At 40.9% G+C, this 6,000-nt stretch overlaps 1 non-coding gene across 1 annotated transcript; it reads right to left on the reverse strand.

Moving 5' to 3' along the window:
• Positions 1-3,653: 3,653 nt before the first annotated feature.
• Positions 3,654-3,758, reverse strand: LOC125354079. Its single transcript, XR_007211461.1, has one exon. It is a non-coding gene; the product is annotated as a U6 spliceosomal RNA (small nuclear RNA).
• Between the last annotated feature and the right edge of the window lie 2,242 nt (positions 3,759-6,000).

Genomic DNA, 6,000 nt, shown 5'->3' on the forward strand with positions numbered 1-6,000 from the left:
ACATCTAGATCTTTTCTAAGTAGAAGTCAGTTTCTTAGTTTATAAGCATGTAAGATGCGTGTATATATTACATGTGCTATTTTATCCCAAATCCATTGTTTGAAACCTACCAAGCACTAAAACACTTACTCTCCAGTACATTGCCTTAAATACTAGTAGTTCCTGTCTCATAATGTGTTGAGTGTTGAGTGGCAGTTGGGACCCAAGTTACCTAAAACTGAATTTCCCATCTTCCTCACATAGAAATACCCATAGACCTGTTGTGAAGTGAATAAAGGAAGATCGGTGCTACTATTCCAGAAATTCTCTGGCCTTCAGAGCATACAAGATGAATGCCGCTTAGGGAAAGAACCAGGCAGGGCCCAAGGTTAGACAGGTAGTAGATAGGCCCCATGCCTAAGTCAAGTCCCATAGATAATAAAATTAAGGTAAAAGATGATAAAATTAAGGTAAATTGCAGCATATACAAAGGAAGGTCTGGGTTGGCTGACTCAAAGGTTCTAAGGTACAATAAAGCTCATAAACATTTTAATTGAAATTTTTGGGTATAGTATCTAACTTTTGCCACTGTATTTTTACTATTCATAAACAATTCTCTAATTGTACTTCAATATTTCATATTCTTCTCAGGTACTAAAAAGGCTTAAGATATCAAGATGAATCAAATATATTTATTCTGCCCAGGTAAGTGTACTTAATCCTGTAGTAAATAATATATGACATCATTTCAAGTTAATTGGAGAAACAAAAAGCAAATGAAAGCCAGGCACCTGTGTTCATGCCTAGAATACTAGCTACTTAAGAAGCTGAGAGCTGAGAATCGTGGTTCAAAGCCAGTCTGGGAAGGAAAGTCCATGAGACTCTTATCTCCAGTTAACCACCAGGAAGCCAAAATGGTGCTGTGGCTCAAGTGGTAGAACCTTGAGCATGAAAGCTCAGGGACAGAGCTCAGGCCCTGAGTTCAAGCCCTAGCACCAGAACAAAAAAAGATGTTTCAAAGCAAAAAGCTCATGGAAATGGGATATACATAAATACCTCTATAAATTTGCATAGGTTGTATAAATTTGAAGAGGAAGTCCATACTTAATAGACTAACAACTTAGAAAACCCATTTGTCTTACTCAATAACAGAGACAGTATATGAATTACTAAATTCTTCATTACTAGCATTATTCAGTAATGAATTTTTTTTTTTTTTTTGCCAGTCCTGGGCCTTGGACTCAGGGCCTCAGCACCATCCCTGGCTTCTTCCCGCTCAAGGCTAGCACTCTGCCACCTGAGCCACAGCGCCCCTTCTGGCCGTTTTCCATATATGTGGGGCTGGGGAATCGAACCTAGGGCTTCATGTGTAGGAGGCAAGTGCTCTTGCCACTAGGCCATATTCCCAGCCTCAGTAATGAAATTTTATATATTGACTTTACAATTACTATTTTCACAAAGTAAAGTATTAAAGTAACAATAAAGAATGAAAGTAATTCTCTTAAGGAGTTCCAAATATTTTTAAAAACATTATTGGTAATTTTGTAAGAGGAAATTAAATCTCTTCTAGAAACACCTTTAAGTATTAAGATAATGTGAAAGGGAAGAGCATACATTGTATGACTTTGTAAAATATTTTTTAAAATTGAAGAAGACAGAGATCTTCTCATTTGGTAACTTTTGGAAAAATGAAATGAAGAAGTACCCAATATCAAGAGGTCCATCTTGTGGACCTCTATGGTAAGTACAGGTCTAAATTTACATGTGAGCAATAAAGTTTTTATGAGTAGACAGATGTATACACATACACACATACATACATACATACACTCACATACATACACACATACACACATTTTCAATAGCAAGCTCAAATCCAGAACTACAAAATCTCAACTGAAATTGCTAGCGCCACGTGCCTCCCGTGCCACTTTGCTCTGTTACTTTTCAGAGATAAATTTCTCAAAGATTTTCATGTGGAAGTGATGTTCATAAGCGATTGCACATACCAAGGTCAACTGGCTATATGAAAGTCCTTTCCAGAAAGCTGTTTCATTATGGTACACCTGATTATTCTTCCTGAGTCGCGGTGCCACGAGGAATACACCATGAGCGCCTGTTCAGACGAGACATGTTAAAGGCATGTTAAAAGGCATGTAAAAGGCATGTTAAAACAGTGGGAAACTACACTCTTCAGCTCCACAGCTCTGTGAAGTCAGATGCATGTTTAGAGTAATAAAAATAGAATTTTTAAAAATAGACTTTATACTCAGTTGTAAACCTCCTTTTTGTCTAAATATAGAAATTCTAAAGATCACATTTTCTTGATAATTACAATAACAGAAGAAGTCTGGATATGGCATACATGCTCCTAGTTCAGTTTTTAATGCTGAAATTCTACTATATACCATATATGATGTCTTCTAAGTGCAGTTTGCTATGTGTTTCCAAATTACCAGACACTGAGCACACTGCTACCATTCTGGTGCGGGCCTTCAAAGGCCGTTCCACACGGGCAGCCATTTCCCTGCTTGCTGTGGAGTCTGCCTGGGTACAGTGGACCCCTGGCACGGAGCGAGGTCTCAGGAGCCTTCGATTGTCTCCAGGTCTTACTTTCCACTACAGACTTATTTGCCCATGTTAGTTTCTTGGTATGTCATTCTGCTCAACATTCTACTTCAGTTATTCCCAGCATTCCCCATGCTTACAACAACTTTTGCTTAGATACATTATAAACTTAGAAGTGCTCATGTGCTTGTGCGTAATAAACAGGTGCGACAGGACAGGCAGTGCACTTCCCCTGGCACGTGGAGCTCCACCGGGCACCGGGCACGGAGCTCACCATGTTTTCTTCTTAGCACATTTTGAAATCTGTCATGGAATGAACGGCTTTGTGGAAACCAGTCTGCTCTGCATTCCAGGGGGACTGGCCTTTTCCGCTGGTGTCTGGCAGTCCCGGGTGGCAGGCGGAAGCCCTGCTCCACAGCCCAGGCCGCCCTGGACATCGTGTCCTCCTGCCTCGGCGTCCCGTGGGCTGCAGTTACAGAGGTGTGCGCCATGCCAAGAGGTGGCAGTATTTACGTCACTGGAGTCGTCTCTACAGAATCCAGTATTGAAAGTTTCCACCTAGCTCTGCTAATGTCATCACCTTCTCTCCCCTGTCCTTTTCATCTGTGCGTCAGGAGTGCACAGCACGTTACAGCCCGACCGGGTGGGAGCCACGTTACAAACCTGTGCCAACAAGATGTCAAACTGAGAGCCAGGTAAGAAGTGTAAATCACTGTCATCGTTATCGATTATTGGTAATAAGCCAGAAACAGAACAATTAAGAGTCTTTGGCTGTGTTAATGTGCTCATGAGCCCCTGGTTATAAAAGCTGACTATCACCATTCCTCTGAAATAATATAAACTGAGAGAATTGCTCACTTTTGGAAAGGGGTCCCGCTGTGTTGCTTACCTGGCACCCAGTGCCTCTTTCCTCAGCTTTCTGAGGCCACAGACCCACGACTGCGACTGGTCAAGAAAAAGAAATGACAAAAACAAACAGAAAATTCTGCTCTTGAAAATTTTCCTTCTCACCATGGGGTCTACAAACAGAACCTCACAGGCAAATCTGATCGGCCTTGCTTTTAATGGTCTACAGGTTAAAATAGTTTAAATGAAGTTCTTATTTTAAAAATATGGAATGCTTCACGAACGTGCGTGTCCGCCTTGTGCAGGGGCCACGCTTAGCTCCTATGTTGTTCCAATTTTAGTGTATGTGCTGCCGAAGAGAGCACGGTCTCTCTGACGTGGGAAAGTATGTAATGCAAGTACTTACATGGACTTTTCAAATGTGCCTTCCAGCCTACAAAGCCTAAAACATGTACCATGTAAGACAAAGCATGCCAATTGCTGTGGATTTTGAGAATATTTAAATAAATGTATAATAAAAGAGTGTAGAAATGAATTGCCTACAACTCAAATATGTAAACTGTGCTTTCTAAATAAGCTTGAAAGGTTTTTTTTTTGGCCAGTCCTGGGCCTTGGACTCAGGGCCTGAGCACTGTCCCTGGCTTCCTTTTGCTCAAGGCTAGCACTCTGCCACTTGAGCCACAGTGCCACTTCTGGCCGTTTTCTGTATATGTGGTGCTGGGGAATTGAACCCAGGGACTCATGTATACGAGGCAAGCACTCTTGCCACTAGGCTATATCCCCAGCCCAAGCCTGAAAGTTTTAAGATAAAGTCTATTCAAATTTTAAGTCATACGGAAAGCAATTATCTAAATTTTACAAAACACACATCAAATTAAGCAAATAAAACCTTTTCTGATATGAAAGACAAACATTTCATTAGTGTGACAACCACTCCCCAAATTCTTTATTACGTATAATTATTGCTATCAGAATATAAGCTAAAACAATAACCATCTAAGTTCAAGATAAACACTGATCTCACTCAACATATATGTAATTCCTGAAAACCTACTGAATTACTTTTCTCCAGCTATTTTTTCAGACTATTCCCAAAGGTCTTTTTTTGCTTGATGTATTTATTTAAAAAACAACAACACTAAAACTCACAATTACAAATGCATCACCACCTCAGTAATGCAGTCTGTGTACATGTGATTTGCTGGCACCGTTCTCCCAAGGGGCCAATGAAGTGGAAATCCACAGGGTTCTGCCCAGCTCTAATATCTATCTGGACTGTGTAGCTCACTTGCAGAGCACTCGGCCTAGCAAATGTTAGGCCCCGGGTTACATTCCTAGCACCACAAAAGTAAAAGCCTATCTTCTCATCTTTAACAACAGGAAAGGGTTTGTTTTCTACTCTGTAGAGAGAGTTGAGCTTAGTGCAGTGCACACAGTAGATAGCTGGCTGGCTGGTTAATGTGTTCTTCCAGATTACAGTGAAAATGCTGGTACCACGCAGGACTTGATTTTAACCTTACTAAGTCTGTTTAGAATAGCTGCATCTTCTGGTTCCTTCATGCACACTGCCATAAGCCTACTTTCTCCAGCACTCTGAGGTCCTGGGCATTGTGATGAACAACAGTCAAGGTACTTAGCTTCCATAGAAGTTACAGGAGAGGAGTTTGCAGAAATACAGAAATTTCAGATACCCAAACTTATATAGAATGAAAGGATAGTAAGAGGAGTCTTTTAAGTGCAGACATCAAGACAGCAACAGTTTCCAGGAAAATAGAATCAGAAAAATAATAACTGAGAAAGGAACAACAATTAAGATTGGTCAAGGAGCCAGGCACGGGTGGCTGAGGCCTGTTAATCCTAGCTGCTCAGAAAGCTGGGATCTGAGGATCACCGTTCAAAGCCAGCCTGGGCAGGAAAGGTCATGAGATTTTTATCTCCGATTAACCACCAGAAAACCAGAAGTGGAGCTGTGGCACTGAAAAGCAGAGAGGCCTAAACAAGGCAAAGGGAATGGGTCACGGGTTACTCACACCTGCAGTCCTAGTTACTCAGGAGGCTGAGACCGGAAGATCATAGTTTCAAGCCAGCCTCAGCAAACAAATCTGTAATACGCTTATTTCTGATTAACAAGCAAATGCCAGAACTGGAGGCATGAATCAAGTGGTAGTGGAGTGCAAGCCACGAGTAAAAGCATAAGGCCTTGAGCTCAAGCTTCAGTGATTGTGCAAAAAAATTAAATAAATGGTGGAGACAGAGGATCTTGTAGAGAGATTTTATACATTTGTAAATCATCAAAACAAGAAATTACTACATGGGACTACATGAAATTAAGAAGAGAGTCTAGAGTAAGAAAAAATGAGGGACTAGGAATGAGGCCCATCTAGAAAAGGCAAGCCAGGAAGGAGAAAAAGAGTGACTATTATGTGCTTGTTAGGGCTTTGAAAGTGAAATGCCACTAAGGCTAAGTAAGAAGACAGATTCGACTTGGCAACCTAAATGACTAGTGGTTTTGACAAAAGTGGTTTGAATGAAATAGAGGCAGGAGTCAGGAGTGAAGGAAAATAAGCCCATGGGAAGTGATTGGCATTAACTAGATATCTAAACTCT

Source organism: Perognathus longimembris, chromosome 6, assembly GCF_023159225.1.
Source record: "Perognathus longimembris pacificus isolate PPM17 chromosome 6, ASM2315922v1, whole genome shotgun sequence".
NCBI lineage: Eukaryota > Metazoa > Chordata > Mammalia > Rodentia > Heteromyidae > Perognathus > Perognathus longimembris.